At 37.5% G+C, this 18,543-nt stretch overlaps 1 protein-coding gene across 1 annotated transcript in view; it reads right to left on the bottom strand.

Moving 5' to 3' along the window:
- Positions 1–18,543, bottom strand: part of LOC121908167 (zinc finger protein RFP-like) — a 147,342-nt gene that overhangs the window by 34,640 nt on the left and 94,159 nt on the right. The gene's annotated exons all lie outside the window — the stretch shown is intronic.

Below are 18,543 nucleotides of genomic sequence, written 5' to 3' on the forward strand. Positions count from 1 at the left end.
TCTGATCAAACAACTAATTGATTAATTGAGATAATAATTATCAGATTAATTGATAATGAAAATAATTGTTAGTTGCAGCCTTATTGCTAAGTAGGCATCTGGGGCCTGGAGACAGTTAGCGTAGCCTGACTCTACTTAACTACATTTCTGTTTGTGATAATTAAAAAGGATACAGTGTGTTAATTAGAGAGTTTATAGGTGTTGGTATAAGGGCAGCAACTCACAAATATTTTCATTGTCGATTAATCTAACGATTATTTTCATTTGGTCCATAAAATGTCAGTAAAAGGTGAAAAATATCCTCAAATGTCTTGTTTTGTCCACAACACAAAACTAAAGAAACGAGGAAATATTCACATTTAAGAAGCTGGAATCAGAGTATTTTGGTATTTTTTCTTAAAAAATAGTTGGTGATCTATTTTCTGTTGATCAACTAATCAATTAATTGACCAGGTGTTGCAGCTCTAGTTGGTTTGTGTATTATTTATTTCAAACCATAGACTGTATAAAATATGGACGTAGTTACCGTGACGTCACTCGTTGGTTTCTGAAGAGCGGTTTTGAAGCTCAAAGCGAGCCGCTCCGGCCGTCGCCATCTTGGCAGTGCGTGACGCTGCCTAACTCCCAGCCAATCAAAAATGGGCAAAGAGGCGGGCCGAATGGCTGAAACAAGCCACCTAGCGGCTGGTGGACCTGTCACTCAAAGCAGCCATGTCCTTCATTATGCATAACTTTATGGCTTAATAAAATTTAAATGGGTGAGTTATAAGAAAATTCACCCCCCGTACAGTTGTCATGAAAGAGGAAATTAGCTACAGAGACCAAAACCGTTGTTTGTACCAGACTGTAAACATGTTTATTTCTGCTTTAAAGTTGGGCATTTTAACATGGGGGTCTATGGGGATTGACTCGCTTTTGGAGCCTCAAGTGGCCGTTAGAGGAACTGCAGTTTTTGGCTTCATTTTACAGCCCCGGAGGTTGCCGCTTGCTTCAAACAGAGCCAGGCTAGCTGTCTTTATGCTAATCTAAGCTAGTTACCTGAATCCAGATCTGTACTTAACACACAGACATGAGACTGATCAATCTTATCTTATTTTATTTATTATAAATAATCTAATCACACAGTCCGTCCTGTTGTTGAGGCGGATGTTTCGCTCCGTGTCGGCAGCTCCGGTTCCCTGATGTTCAGCAGAGGCTCTTAACTGGTCTGAGAGCTTGCTCTGCTTCACCTCCCAATAAACTCAACAGATAAACCAGTTTGGCTGAGTAGCAAGATGACTATTCCCAGTCTTTAATTTTCCAGAAAAGGTCATTTCTTTAAATGTTCCACAACATGTTGGATTTAAATCAAAGTAACTTAAGTTTTTTCATCATCCATTTCTAAAGTGATGAACAAATAAACTTTATATCTGACAGTAATCTTGCTGTTTGCACAGCTGTACCTCATTGAATAACTCCCTCCTGTAATGCATACTGGTCATACTGGTCTGTCTTTAATGGTTTGTGGTTTGGTGGTTTAATTGTTTTGTTTTTTTAACAATAAGAAGAACAAAAACCCCAGTAAAACAAAGCTATGACAGAATACTGCTTTAGATACTTAAGCTTAATGTGTGCACAAGAATGTGAGGGCTGGGTATCAATAATGATCCTTTTATTGGTATTAATATTGATATCAAGACAAGAAAAATCATTGAAAAGCTGCAGAATACTGGATACTACAGTTAAAATTCACATTTTCTTCAAACGTCTTTACTAATTCATAACTCAACAAAGAAAGTTTTGGGTTGGTCTCTGAACTTTTATACATGTGCAACAGTTATCAAAAAATAAACGGCTTAATAAACGAGCAGTAAAGATAAATCTTTATTGATACCCAGCCTGAGTCTGGAGGGAACCAGCTGATCCCACAAAATGTTTCTGAGCACAAAGTCTTAAAATGCAGAAAATCTTGTTTGTGCACAAAACGGAGAGAAATTCATTTTTAAAAAGCAGGAACAAAAAATGGTGACGGAACCACAAAAAGCATAAGAAACAGTTTTTGTAGTGAATCGTTACAGAAACCTGAAACTTAAACCTCAACTTGCTTAGTTGTAAAAGTGGTTTTATATTAGTCTCACAGGAGCTCATTTTACTCACCAAAGGAAAAAAAAAAGACCTTATCTTGTAATTATGACATAGTATCTGGTAATTATAACACCCATATGTCGTCATTATGAGATCATACTAACTGATGTTTTAGACTGACGCTACATCAGAAGTAACAGATCAGTCAAAAAGCTGCACTGTGACTTCGCTTCACGCCGTTTCATTGAATTAAGTTGCTATGGAAACATGTGGGTTTGGTTTTATTTATATAGTCATAAAACACATCTAGACATATTCACCTAAAACACAAAAACAGTCCAAAACAAACTAAATAAAACAAACTATAAACAGCATATAGTAGATTACTTTTATACAAATTGTACGTTTTTACCAACATTTTTTAGTCCTCTTTCTATTTCATTAAATTAAAAGTTTTTACACCTGTTTTTAGAAACTGTAACAGATTCCGAAGATCTCACATCATCTGGCCAGCTGTTATAAATTTTTGCTTCCACACACTGAAAGGATTTAGATCTAAAAGTACCATATCTATGATTTCCACTGTATTATACCTCTATGATGGGATCTAGAAACACATTGGGTCCAGGTGTACTCGCTGCCAGCTGTTCGTTGATCGAGAACCACATGTACTACACATTTCCAGCTCTATATTTACATTCTGGGGCTCTACTGGAATATCTTTGTATTATTTACAGTTAGAAACTCCTTATTTATCTTATACTGGCCCCTTATGCAGCCCCCTCAGTCCAGCCTCTGTCTGAAACAGGCAGTTTTAGCTCCTGTCTCTCTTTTTATTTTTCAATTTTAATCTAATTAGGGACCGAGCCCAAAAGGGCACCTAAGGGCGAGGACCCTATTGTTTTTCATGTGTTTGTTTGTTTCTTTCTTTCTTTCTTTATTATTACGCCACTTAAACCCTAAATTTGACCCTCTAAACATGCTCAAAAACTCACCAAATTTGGCACACACATCAGGTCTGGTGAAATATTTCATAAAATGTAAAAATGTACCCCTTAAGTGCCAAAATGTGCTCTCTAGCGCCATCTATGTAACTAAAATGACCGCCACGGCCCGTAGGAATGTCATACACACACACCCCTGACCTAAATCCAACAGGAAGTCCACAATCAGACTTTCAAAGTAAGACCTCGCCCCGATTTTGGACCCCAAACAAACGCTATCGCCTCCGAGGGTCTTAATGGTATCGGCTTCAAACTTGAATACATGACTCATGACACTGTGCTGAAAAAATGTTGTTAAAAACTTTGTAATAACTCGAACGGTGTGGATTTTATAAGCCCTGAAAGTTGCAGTGCCACATCACACCTTACAATGTAAAGCAATGAGGAGGTATTCTATGGGCATGAACTTTGTGTCAAACAGAAGCTTCTGACATCTAAACTATAAGTCTGACCACTTTCAAAGCTGTATCAATGGAATCGCAACGAAATTTCCTACTAAAATATGATTTTTAATGTAAGATTTGGCCAAAGTCATGGGATTTATGAGGATATTTCACAAGAAGCGTACTCTAAAATCCTCCTCTCCAACTGCTCCTGGTGATGTCACTCCCTCAGTGCTGTGAAACATTCCGCAATACACACTCATTATAAAATCACAGGAGGAGCAAGAAAAGACTTTAAAACTCACACTCTAATATCTCAAAAACAGTAAAAGATAGAAAACACATGTAAATTCAAGATTTGTAGGTCAAAGTCTCGTGACTCATTTAAAGTTCAAATGAAGTTTGTATCTAAAGTTATGTGGTTCGCTCACACTCTCCATTCAAATATATGAGTATTTTTCTGTGTCCAGCTGCAGTTACTAATTGTCTCTACGCACCTGACAGTACACATTTCAATCAAACTTTCAAAATAAAAGCACACCACACTTATAAGAAATATCCCTCATTTTAAAAAAGCAAAATGATCTGATCCTGACCGGCCAGAGTGCGAGGTCCCGACTAACGCTGCTTGTAGCTTTAATTTTTATATGTTTTCTCGTTCTTATGAAATGCTGAGTCATACTTTCTTTGGTGAATGCGATGTACATCCATGAACATGTGAACATGTCATGGTCGGTTCCTGCTCTTAATAAATATGTACAATCTTTTTATGTTTTCTGTGCCCACAACCTGGAATCTGCATTTTAAGACTTTGTGCTGTCTTCGCCTGTCTTCACTGTGTCTTCATTAAGAAAGCGAGGTGCTAATTTACCTGGTTGTGATTCTCCCAAAGCTAACACTGTTGAATAAGCCGCAGCAGATCTGTAAACAGACAGGAAGCGTAAACTCAAGTCTTCAGCTCTACACAGAAGAACAAACTTCAGAAGGTGTGACGCTAAATTATTTATTGTCCTTGCTGAGCAGGTGAGAAGTGTTTCTACGGTGCTTTAGTGTTTCTTTTTTTTCTCTTTGTTTAATTTTTTTTTGTCTTTCAAAGGTGCATCACTAAGAGGAAAACATGCGTGTCATTGCAGTATTTCTCACGTTTTGTTTTCCCATGATGTTGACTTGTGATCAAAGAAGCAGTTCCATGATCACGAGGACGTAAGTCTTCAAACAGTCGGACTTGTGATGAAGCAGCTGCCACAGTTTTATCTGATGCAGCCTCGTGTAACTACAGCCAATACATATTCCAAACCAGACCCATCAGTTTTTACTTTGATTTACTCCCAGGCAGCCACTACTTTCAGATAATTTCTATGAAAATCAACTAGCAGAGACTTGAAACTTGCTTTGGATCATTCACCTTTACTTTAGTTAGTTAATTACTTTTTAAATTATCATCAGGTTTTTTATGTTGTCTTTATGTCCTTCTGCAATTTCCAGCAGGGACCTTTTTTCAAAATCCACTTAATGGTGCATTCAAGGATACTTGGACATGTGAGAATAAATATACTGAATGAATGTTGTCAGAAAATCATCAGAAAAGTGGGAAAACACTGTTGGGCAGTAACATATTACTGTGTAACGTGGTACAGTAATGTGATTACTTTTTTCAGTAACGAGTAGTATAAGGGATTAGAATTTGAAATTCTTGACTTTTTTGCTGTCCTGTCGGTAGTTTGATGAAGGGTTGATATCAGTTTGGTCTCTTATGTTTAGTGGACAGACTTGTCTGCCACATGCTAGCTCAGTGGGGTTAGCCACCACCAAAAGAGGAGAAATGTGACTCCAAAGTTGTCTTATTTACATGTTGTGTCTTTTGAGCTGGCTTGCTAACGTTAGCCTCGGCTAAGGCTACATTCAGGAATCAGCAGCTTCACTGAGGAGATGGGACTTCATGCAGTCATTGCAGCTAATGTTAAAGGATAAGGCTGGCGATTTTCTATATTTTTCTTAATTGTCAACAAATCTCATGTTTGAATACAAACCAACAATGAACTGATCTACTAACAAGTATTGTGTGTGTATCCAAAGCCTGATATATCTTATTCCTCTGTGCCGTAGACCTCAATTGTTGTCCAGAAACCATTAAAAACACACCAATGAGCCACACTGCTGCACTGGGTGACATGTTCCTTTGCCACAAAGATTACGTTAGTTTGTTTAGAAACGGCTCCAAAGACTAATAAAAGCGATCATGTTTTCAGTCTCCAGAGAGTAGTTCTGTGTAAGGCAGACGCCACTGAGCATGTGCAAGAACGTGGTTCTGTTTACAGCTTCGCTAGCTTGTTCTGCTACACATCAAAACCTCTTGACTTTGTACTACACTGTAAAATTCTCAAAGAACTTCAGCACAAAGTCAAGAGGTTATGATATGCAGCAGAACAAGCTAGTGAAGCTCTTGAAAAGGAACCGCATTTCTGCACATGCTCAGTAATGAGTTACTATGTTATTGCTGTTTTTAGTCTTTGGAGCCGTTTCTAAACAAGCTACAGTAACCACCGTCTTCAGGGATGAAGGAACATGTGACCCAGTGCAGCAGTGTGGCTCATTGATGTGTTTTTAATGGTTTTAATCGTGTAGACTTTACATTTTTGAATATTTACTGTACAGTTTTAGCTTTTTGGATGCATTTTTTCAGATTTGCAGACATCTTTTTCTGTTTAGTATTAAAATCAGTTAGACGACTCTTGAAACTTGCTTGACTTGTGTAATAATTCACACAGTGAACATGAAGTCTACATTCATTTCTGTCAGCGTTACATTATCGTGGTGTAATCTGCACTGCAATACCTCATATTTGTAATGACACTGACAAAAATTAATGCAGACTTTATGTTCTTTGTGTTTAATTACACAACTCTCTACAAATTTCATGATTCTGCTAATTGACTTTTGTACCGCACAGAAATGAATGGAACTAGTGGTTGTGTTTTATAAAACACGATTGCAGTTTTCAAAATAATTACCTGTGATGTAAAGAAAACATGGTTTCCGATGCCTTAGGGGACCCACAAAAGTCACAAAATGATGAAAGGAATAAGAAATATTTCTGTTACAGAACATAACATTTATTTTATCTGAATTTCCTCATAAGTTTTACTTTTTCTGGTGAAAAAAGTATTCTTTAACTTTTTGGGGAGCCTCTAAAAACCCTTCAAATCAATCGCAGAGGGAAAGATCGCTCTTTGCTCACATGTAGCGAGGTCACAAGTAGACGTTTCTTCATTTTAAGAAGTCACAAATCAGAAAGTTTAAGAAGCTTGATGTAAAATATACGTGATTTGCAGGCCAGAACATAAAAAGGCTTGTGTGGTCATTTAAATGTGACTTCAAAATAATTGCATTGACTAAACGGTTGACGAAATTTACAGCAAGTTTTAAGTCTGTGTGAGTTTCTTTGTAGATAAATTAACTTTTCATAGACGTTTCTATGTTGAAACAAATGGCTGCCTGGTAAAAACTGATATAATTTTGAAAATAGTTTGCAGTGATGTAAAACATACAATTTGTAGTTAATGGTGTACAACATGCAGAATCACCAGTATGCGACTTAAAAATGCTTTGTGTATCACCTTTAATTTAACAAAAAAAAAAAAAAGAAGAGGTTTATGGGAGCAGCAATCAGGACTGAAGGCCTCTGTTATAAATCTGTCGTCCTGTCTGTCTGTTTGTCTCAACTCTCTCTCTCTTCTTTCTGCTGTGTTTCCCGTCAATCAAGCTTCATGATGCCGCTGCCATTTGTCGTAGAGAAGATTCCCACGTTTATTTTTCTATCTGTGGCGAGGAACGTGAACCAAAAGCAGTTTGCAGTCTGTTGGTCGCAGCGTCTTTGACCTGCGCTCACTTCAGCTATTAAAGGAAAGTGCCTGAAGCCTCCTTCTCATTTATGTCCTGATGTATATTTCAGAAAATAATAACTGTGTAAAAGAAAAAAAAAGAAAAAGTTGAATTCATTGGTTTGTCTTTTTATATATAATTCACATTTTTACCAATGTAAAAAACAGAATATATATATATGTATATGTATCAAGTGTATGATGTACATTTTCAGTTCTATTTTTTTATTGTTTCTAATATGATGGACGTAAATCTCTTCTAAAAGAAAAAGAGACAATGAGACATGTATAAATACCAATACATCATCTGCAAACTAAAGGAAACATGGCTTGGATAATAGCATTTACACTGTGTGTATGTGTGTATGGGTGTTTTTGAGACAATCATACAATGACTTTAAACAAAAAAATCCTCAAACATCAACACCTGTTCTTTGTATTCCTGACTCCATGCAGTATATTGATTGATTATAAGGATAAACCTAAGCAAAGAACGTCTGGTCCAGATATTCATAGCAGCTCCAGTTGAGTTTGATAGATAAACATGTTTCAGTGATCTTAAACAAAAATAAAATATAAGTTATCGGGTTTTGGTTTCAGTCCCAAAGAATGAGGGCTTCAATAGCTGACATTTTATATTGACATATAACAATCATACAGGGAGAAAACCGTAAGAAATTCAGACACTTAGAAGAAACATTTTAATATTTCAGCTGAACAAGCTTGCTATTACTACCTTCCTCTCAGACTCCATGTTCAACCAACAGCTGACCTCCAAAAGTTCAAAAGCTGGCGAACCATAAGACATCACAGAGGCTGGACACAGTGCTGTCTTCTAGAAATTTTGTTGCACTAAATTGCAACAGTAAATATGTTTTGCTAGAAATGTAATGGTGGCTTTTGTTGTTAATTAATATATTTGGCAAATTGGAAAGAATGTTGATACTGAACGTATGAGCTGGTTAACCTTAACCAAAGTGCTTCTGTTGCCTGAACACACAGGATTTAGGATGTGAACCTCGCTCTCTGGTATCAGAGTCCTGCGTCTTGTACGCCCTCCATCCACCCTGACCTTCATCTCTGTGACTTCAAAGCGATATACTGTATAAATGTAGCTTCATTCATTAAAAAAAAACCTTACCTGTGAACATAATCCAGGCAATAATTATGTTTGCCAAAGCAACGTAACTGGGAATGCAACTTTCTAGGAGACAGAACTGCACTTCAAGACATCTGACAATTTACAGTTCACATGAACAATATGTCATCAAGTTCATAAGCAATGTTACTCAAACATTCTGGGGCCGTTATACCGAACACTGTAATAAAATTTGGGGATTAAGAGGCACTACAAGATATGTTGGAATTATAAAAAAAAAAAAAAACTGATTTTGTTGTTGTAATATCAAATTCGGGGGATTCAGGGACATTATGACTATCTTTAGGATTGTAAAAAAAAACATTTTGGGGTCATCGTACAACATCTAAGGATTTTAGGGCACTACAACAACTTTGCGATCATAAAAAATAACACATTTGGGGATTTTAGGGCACTATAATAAAGTTCAGGATTGTAAAAAAATGTTGTACCAAATTTGGAGATTAAGAGGCACTTCAAGAAATCTGCAGATTATAAAAATAAAAAATAAAACAAAAAAAGTTGTGGCCTTTACACCAATTTGTGGAATTTTATGGCACAATAATAAATTTTGGGATTATAAAATCATTTCTGGAGTTGTAATCCAAATTTTTAGGGCAGCATAATAAATTAACAAATACATTTCGTATACAAGATTTGGGGATTAAGAAGCACTACACGAAAATTTTTGATTCTTAAATTTTACAGACTTTGTGGTTGTTATACACAATTTTGGTATTATAACAAACTTTGGGATTGTAAAACATGGTATAACAAATCTGGGGATTTAGAGGCACTATAAACAGTTTTTGGATTATAAAAAATTTGGGGGTCATAATACAAACATGTACAGTGTAGAGGAACTTTAACAATCTTACAGATAAAAAAATATTGAGGATGTTATACAAAATTTTAGAATTTGGGGGCTTCACCAAATTTGGGAATACACCATAGCACAGTTTCAAATTTTGGGGTTACTGTAACAAATTTTACCATCATAACAAATGTTTAGGATTATAGAAATAGCTAATTTTGGGGATGCTATATCACTTTTGGGGGGAATGATGGTAACACTATAGAAAAAATGGGATTTGGGGAAACATGTTTTGGGATTCTGACAGATTTAACTGACTTTGACAAATCTTTATAACATGTTTGTATCATCATACCACATTTTTGAAATTTGGCAGTTACTTTACCCATTTTTTTGATTTTAACAAGAAAGTTTAGGGTCACTGTGCCTTATTATAATGTGCCACTACAAATTTTGGAATTGTAAAAAAAAAAAATGTGAAAGCTATACCAAATTATGAGGATATAAGAGTGCTGAAAAAAAATTGGGATTAGCAAATCATTTTGGGGTTGCAATAGCAAATTTTGCATTTTGGAAATACGTTAACAAACTCATAGAGTGCATTATTACGTTGTACTGTCAATTGTTTTTTATGTACTTTCCATTAGAAAAATATTGTACCGAACAGGTGTCACCAGTTTTTCTGTTTGAGTAATTTGGGATGGTTTTGAAATCCTGCTTAAGACATGAAATACGATTCATGATCAGGAAATAACTGCTGGAATATGTTGAGGATCTCACACTGATGAGACTTAACAATATAAAAAGGATCATGTCAACATTATGACATAACAATTAAACCGACACAAATCATAGAAGAGATTGTAGATTTAGCTCTACGAAGATTTCATGGGAGCTTAAACATCACTGGGGTTTTTTAATTTTGGGTTATTAACAAGATGGAAAACTATGGCAAAAACTGTAAATAAAAATAAAAATAAAACTGATAGAAATGTGTGTGAAAACAGGATGATTATTAAACTATCAGCGGGAAATGAGGTTTATATATATTAACATCCTTTTCATGTAAATCATCCACAAACACCACAAGCAATACAATACAATCATAAAAGCTGATCTTTTGCTGATTTAATGCTCACATTAATGTCAATCATATGAGAATTACATCAAATTCTGTGCTTTCTATCAACATAAGGACACGACCTTTATTAACAACATGAGCAGCTGCTGATTTACATTCAAATAACACAAATTTCAAGGGTTTCTCTCTGAGTGTTAGCTCTTGGCTGTATCTGGGCTCCTGGCTGCGGGCCGGGCCCCTGCTAGCCTCGGGGCTCCGGGGCCAGTTCACTGTTTGTGCACAGTTTCCTGAGTGCTGGGAACACCGCAGGACACAAATCAGGATGTTATTGTGTTCGTATGACAACAGAAAGAGAGAGAGACTGTATCCTGTGACAGCCAGAGGGAGGGAGAGGCTGTTTCCCACAATGCCTTTAGACAAACGGAGGTCTCCTGTATGTGTGTATGTGTGTGTGTGTGTATGTGTGTGTGTGTGTTGGGTGGGGAGCGGAACTGCAAATATCTGCAACAGCTTCTTGTTTGTTTATTATCTAAATATCTGGTAGCCCTGAGTCACAAACAGAGAGACCTGATGTCAAACAGCAGCAGGTTTTCATGCTGCAAAGTCTGAATGCCTTCAATGATCCGACAACCGAGTCGTATTTCCATAGATATAGAAATAGTTCAATTTACCACCCAAACTGTCCACTTTAAAGGTGACATATTCTGCACATTTCCAGGTCTATATTTATATTCTACTGGAATATCTTTGCATGATTAAAAATGCCTTATTCATCTTCTACTGGTCCTTTATGCAGCCCCTCAGTTCAGCCTCTGTCTGAAACAGGCCGTTTTAGCTCCTGTCTCTTTAAGGCCCCGCCTCCTGATGAGCCCACTCTGTTCTGATTGGTCAGCTTCAGGGAAGCTTCTTCCGGCTCTGGAGGCTACGTAAACAAACTATAGTAGCAGGATTTCACTGCTTTTTCTCCTAAATCAGCTAAATCAGATCTGAAATATGAGAGTGGACAACATGAGCGACACATGGAAACACCTTAGCAACCACCTCAGTAACCACCTTAGCAACCAAGGCTACAGAATGGACAGCCCTTCATGGGCATGTGTGATGAGCCAACGTCAGCTTGTCAGCAAGGTAGAAAAAAACATTACATAGCATCATGTTTAACATCTGACATCATAACAGGATATAATATCTCTAATGTTATTTGCAGAATGACTTAAAATTTGACTTGAAATTTGGCCCATTATACTTAGTTGTTTTACCAAGAAGTTTTATGATTCAGCTTTTACACTTCACTTTTTGTACAGATTAAACAAATGAGATATAACATGTTAATTAGTGAGCTTTAAAGTTGGTGGTAGGTGGATTTTGTTACCTTTGGACAGAGCCAGGCTAGCAGTTTCCCCCTGTTTCCAGTCTTTATGCTAAGCTAAGCTAACCTAACCAGCTGCTGGGTGTAGCTTCATATGTAACATTCAAACATGAGAGAGATCTTGTTATCTAACTCTCTGCAAGAAAGTGAATTTCCTAAAATGATGAACCAGGTTATCTACCTACCAACTAACACACACACACACACACACACACACACACACACACACACACACACACACACACACACCGTTCCTTCTTCATCCAGTGTCTAAATGCAACGACATGACTCTGTGTGTTCCTGCTTTAACTAAAGAGGCAGCAATTTAATGTTGTTGTTGAGTTGAAGATGTGCAACTCAAGAAACAATAAAAACAACTCATCAACCATAAACAAGGGCTGTGTGTGTGTGTGTGTGTGTGTGTGTGTGTGTGTGTGTGTGTGTGTGTGTGTGTGTGTGTGTGTCCAGCAGAGCAGAGTTTGAGGGATCCAGCATCAAGTCGGGACGCCCGTCTGGGCCTGATTTACCGAGGCCCCAGCGAGTCTGCCTGCCTCGCTTTGTTTACTCGGATGAAATCTGAAACAAATGTGACTGCGATAGACCACCAACCCCCCCTCCGACCCACCACCACCAACACCACCCACCCCTCCCATCCTGCTGCAGCTCTGTGTGTGTGTGTTGTTTTCTGCAGCTCCAAATTAACACGAGCGCTGATCTGATCAGACCTGACTGTCCATCTATTCAACACTATAAGATATCTCATCAGCTACCAGATTCTCATTAAAGTTTGTGATGTTTAATCTGATCTAATCTCGCCGTGTTGATGCTTAATCTGCTGTTTCTTATCAATAACCAACGTTGTCGAACACATAAAATAACTTTATTGTACACGTCCTCTAATGTTACACCAATTTCCTGGAAATAATTTATTTCCTGGAGTAATTTGCAGGTTTCTAACAGTTCATTTCAAAGGACACTTTCCAGAAAAGGTGTAATTTGGTACAAATTATAAGAAAACTGGGAAAACAGTTGGTTTAGTTGGGAAGTACCCACTCATTATATTTGGGTTCATACGTGGTAAATGATTTGGAAAACACTGGTTACGCTCTACTTTGCAGTTCCATTAATTTCATATTTATTTCCTGGAAATGTTTTGAGTAATTTGCAGGTATTTAACGGTTCATTTTTAGGACGTATTTTAGAAAGGTGGGTGGTGCAATTTGGTTCAAATTATAAGAAAAAATGAAAAACAAAGTGTTAAACTGATTGAGTTGGTCATTACATTTGGGTTCAAACATAAAGTAGTTTTTAATTTGCAAAAACATCTTAATAAATTTGATTAACAATTCTTTAACTGACAGAAAAAATACTTTTCAGTGTGTAGTTCTGTGTGTTAAACTACATATTAACATATTAGGTACTTTATTAAAAACTGTATGACGACTCTGTTTCTCATATCCTACCAAATGACATAACCCTTTCAAAATAAGAAAAAAAGAATGGACAGTTAGATAGCAGCTACTTTTAGGTAATTAAGGAGAACATTTCCTGGAAATTAGAAACTAAGCAACCTGTAAAATAAAATAAATAATAATTAATCATCTCACGACCCCTCAGAGTTATCTGCTGACCCTTTGGAGGGCCCCGACCCCTAGGTTGGGAACCACTGGACTAAACTAGCTAACTGTATATAAAGTAGTGTAAACTAGCTCCACCTCCAGCAGCTACAACAGTAACATGCTGCTCTAACACTGATGCTTCACTATTAATAATCTAATGATGTCATATATAATAATATATCAGTCAGAGGGACCAAACCACTACTTTTACTGCAATACTTTAACTACATCAAGCTCATAATACTTATGTACTTTTACTGCAATACTTTAACTACATCAAGCTCATAATACTTATGTACTTTTACTGTAGTAGGATTTTTCATGCAGGACTTTTACTTGTAATGGAGTATTTTTACATTGCTGTTTTGATACTTTTACTTAAAGGACCAGTGTTCAGGATTTAGTGGCATATAGCTGTGAGGTTACAGATTTCAACCAACTAAATACCCCCGCTCCCTCACCCTCCCCTTCCAAGCGTGTAGGAGAACCTACGGTGGCCAGTGTTTGGTTTGTCTGTTCTGGGCTACTGTAGAAACATGGCGGGCTCCATGGAAGAGGACCTGCTTCCTATGTAGATATAAAGGGCTCATTGTAAAGTAACAAAAACACAAAAATTCTTTGTTTCAGGTTATTATATGCTAATTAAAACATACTTATGAATATTATATTCCATTTCTGCTAAGTCCGTTCCGTTAGATGCCACTAAATTCTACACACTGCACCTTTAAGTAAATGATCTGAATACTTCCAACACTGTTTTTTAATAGTTTTGGACGACAATGGAGCTCTTTGGCACAGAAAAATAATATATATCAGGTTTTGGAGTGGTTAGTTGGATTTTTTCATGTGTTTTTGTTGATAGTAAGAGTTATCCCTTAAAAACAATGGCTGAGCTACAACTCAGGATGCAAAGGCATCGTCCTGAAGGCATGGAGGCGATGTGGTGTTTAGATGTGGTTACCATGGAGAGCCCAGTGTGTAGGAATTTCTAAATAAGCTCCTCGCAAATTACCCAACATCAGAAGCAGCCGATGTTGAGAGTTTGGTTGCGCAACAGTGACCCTCCAAAGCAGCAGGTTTCATCCTCCATAATGAGACACATCATCAGTGTCCTTTATCGTCACCGGAAATCCTTAAACCACATCAAAAGAGACGAGCTGCGTCTTTGTAAATCTATCTGTCTGCAGCAGAAGACGGTGTCAGCACTATTTAAGACAACAGACATGAAGACACAGCAATCTATAAATCACTTTGCTTTATTTAAATCAGCGGTTGGCAGTTGTGCTATAAACAAAACATAAAAAGGACGACCAAAAATAAGATCCAGCTAGAATAACTGTACTTGGCACTTAATGACTGTGTTGTCAAAAGGAAATTATACATTTATATTCATATGTGTGTGTGTCAAGTGCCTCCAATATACACATAAGAACCAAGATGGAAACCACAAATACCAGCTTTTACGTGGTCTCCATTTCCTGACACCAGATTCTCATTAATATTACAAATATTATTTCAGTAACCGACACAAATCCCCTTCGTCTGTAACCCCAAACCCACATATTCATCTTCAGTATAGCCAAGACTGAGAAGCAGAGGAGGAGGAGGAGGAGAGGAAAGTTTGGTCATGAGGAGGAAGAAAACCATGAGAGTGATGATGAGTGGAATTCAAACTCAAATGGAAAAAAACTCTCTATGGTTAAAAGCTCCAAATATCCTCAAAGTGTGCAGGATAAAGGATAATTCTGGTGGTTTTCTTTATTTTTCTTATTGTCAACAAATCTCATGTATCTCAAATCTCGTGTGCAGAGCCAAATCAACAATGAACTGATCTACTAACAAGTATTGTGTGTGTGTATCCAAAGCCTGATATATCTTATTCCTCTGAGCCGTAAACCTCCTAAACTATTAAAAACACACCAGTGAGCCACATCGCTGCACTGGGGGAAATTTCCTTCATTATAAAGAGTTTGGTCACGTTGGTCTTTTTAGAAATGGCTCCAAAAATGAATAACAGCGTTCATGTTTTCAGTCTCCGGAGAGCAGTTCTGTGTATAGCTTTGCTAGCTTGTTGTGCTACATATCACAACCTCTTGACTTTGTACTACTTCATAAATTTCTCAAAGAACTTCAGTACAAAGTCAAGAGTTTGTGACATGTAGCAAAACAAGCTGAAGCTATGAACAGAACCATGTTCCTGCACATGCTCAGTGGCGTCTGCCTTACACAGAACTACTCTCTGGAGACTGAAAACCTGATCACTGTTATTAGTCTAACCAACGTGACCAAACTCTTCATGATGAAGGAACATGTCACCCAGTGCAGCGGTGTAACTCACTGACGTGTTCTTAATAGTTTTTAGACAACAAAGGAGGTCTGCGGAACAGAGGAATAAGATATATCAGGCTTTGCATACACACACACACAACACTTGTTAGTAGATCAGTTAATTGCTGGTTTGGCTCTGAACATGAGATTTGTTGACAATAAGAAAAACATCGCCAGCATCATCCTTTCAAGATTTAGATGCACAAACATCCCAGAATGATGTCACTGGTTAAAGAGTCTTTGGTCTTGATTACAGCAATAAAATGACCCAAACAGCTGTAGTTTGTATCTTCTATGTAGAAATAGCTGCTAAGGCTCATTGGTACTGTAGTGCTGAGTCTAACGTTTATAAGTAACCCCTTATGTTACACTAGGTAAACTGGAAGCAGTGGATCTGTTTGCTTCTCTCCTACAGTTTGATGGCAAAGAAGAGCGTTACTAGCACCTGATTGGCTGGTGGTATCTTTTTTTCCAAGGTTGGTAGACAAAACTACTTTAACAACTTTAGCAACCATCCAAATGGATCAGAACCCATCTAAACATACATCCAACCACCAGGGATAAACTAACTAGTTAGCTATTAGCTTGGTATGGTGAGCTGCTTCAGTACATAATATTAGCTTTCTCGTCTTCTTGCCTTTCAAGATTCATCTCAACCAATGAGATCATTTATGGTTCAAGAAATGTTTGCATCACTAAACCTCAACAGCCAACACTGACTGTCCGCTCCTCCTTTCTCCTTCTAGACCAACATATGGATTATTTCCTTACTGGTGATTTCCTCTGAAAACAGGATATGCTTCATTTTGCCCCTAATATCTGATCCAGGACCAGCCAAGAATCTGTTCTAAAACAGTTTAAAACTGATTGATTAGCCATGACTGAACCCAGATCAGCTGTTAAGGGCATAAAGAGTCACTGAGACCACAGTGACCCTCGGTGAACTCAGGCAGTGACGCAGGTCAGAAATCAGCTGTACAATCAGACAAATAATAAAGGCAAAGCCTGGTTTCATCTGAAACAAAAAGCACAAAAGCAATAATCATAAACAAAGAAAGAAAAGAAACAAAAAGTGAAAAAAAAAGAAGAAGCTGGAATTGAAAGCATGGTGCAAATGGTGAAAAGAGGAATGACTAACCCTGAACCAGGAACATCATACTACACCTCCCAGAACATTTCCGTCATTGAGTGACTCAGAACATCAGTTACAGGAATACAGACTTATCAGATGGTAGGAAATCTATATGCAATATTAACACAATTTACTCTGACCAAGAAAGGTTTCTTCTACTACAATTGATACAAGAAAAAAAAAATGGTGCAGGTGCTTTCTATTCTGCTAATCATGCTTCCTCCGTCCTCCGGCCTGTGAGATCAGCCGTTATCGAGGATGATTCAGTCCCTTAAATGTGAGCGAGTGACCACAGGTGTATCCTACACTGAAGTTTTTAACCGGACGGCAACACCCCTTCAATTGGAATGTCTTTATTGATTGTTGGGCTGATCTGACGGGAAAATAAAGGGAACATCCGGGCTGTTGTGGAGACAGCTTTACTGTAATGTTTGAAATATTCTGTGACAGTCAGTCATCAGGCGGGAGGTGTTTTTCTTTTAAACTGTTACTCAATTATTTCCACATAAAATTACGTCAGAGCGATGCCGTCCCGTTTGATGCATTAAATCCCTTCGTCCTCCTGAGTAAAGAGAAGAGCCTTGTTTACTGAAAGGAAAAGACTCACTGACATGTGCTCAGTGCTGCCACTGGTGGCCAGAACCTTTATTACAGTAATACTGATAAATAAAACAGTAAATTCCTTTCTTTAGTTTCCGGTAATGCTGCAAAATATTTGATTTTACATGGTTTGTATTGGCTGTAATGGAAGAAACCTTTCATAGTCAGAATTAGAAGATCTCTTCTTAAAACACTCTTTTATTGGAGAATGTTTATGGATATTTAATATGTTGCTGTGTTTTTACGTGCCGTTTGTTAATTCTTTACTCTTTTCCTGTAAATCATTCTGTCTCTTTGTTAAGAAAAGTGATATATAAATAAAGTTTTTGTTAGTTTGCACCCATCGTTGGTTTTCTCCCTACTTAAACTGTAGGTCACTAAAAAGCCTTCCATCTGGTGAGTTTGTACTTTTGACGTATTCCTCCAATAAAGACTTAATGAGTCACTCAAATGTCCGAGTTCAGGGAAGCAGCGATGCAGGACTTTGGTACGTAGTAGACGTCCTTGATCAGCATTAAGGAATGACTTGACGCTTTGTAAAATCGCCGAGATATCAAAACCGTTCTCTTGTTCATTTGATCTGCGGTGGATGATTTGCAGGTCGTGAGCAGGATACAGAAACACCCAAAATCAAACCCACTGAAAGCTCCAACTGGCTTGTTTTCAAATCCAAAACCCTGCTCACCACCACAAATCAAACCACAAATCCAAGAAGAAGCTAAGACAACAAAAAAAAGACTGAGGAATTTAGGAGTTTCCTTCAAGTTTTTCTCAATCATTCCAGCCTCTTGTGGAAGATATGAACGTCCCAGCTCGAGCAAAAGTCCCAACAGGTTAAAAATATCTGCCTGACCCTCCTGCACCTTCAGTACAGTGAGCCAATGAAGGGTTTAAGGACATTTGGGGGCGAGGGCACAATGTTATTTGATGATCAGTATTTTAAAAAGACACAGTATGTAATGATCTATTTTTTTTCCAGATATCTAATCTCTTTAATGCTCCACGCTGCGAGTATTATTCTGTATTATTCTATTCAGAGCAGGTGACACATTTTTCACATGGCGAAGGTCTCGTTTTGGAGCCGAACTCAAATGCATCACTAATAATAATCGTTGCCGTCGTCTTCATCT

The sequence above is a fragment of the Thunnus maccoyii genome, chromosome 2 (genome assembly GCF_910596095.1).
Source record: "Thunnus maccoyii chromosome 2, fThuMac1.1, whole genome shotgun sequence".
NCBI classification, from domain to species: Eukaryota; Metazoa; Chordata; class Actinopteri; order Scombriformes; family Scombridae; genus Thunnus; species Thunnus maccoyii.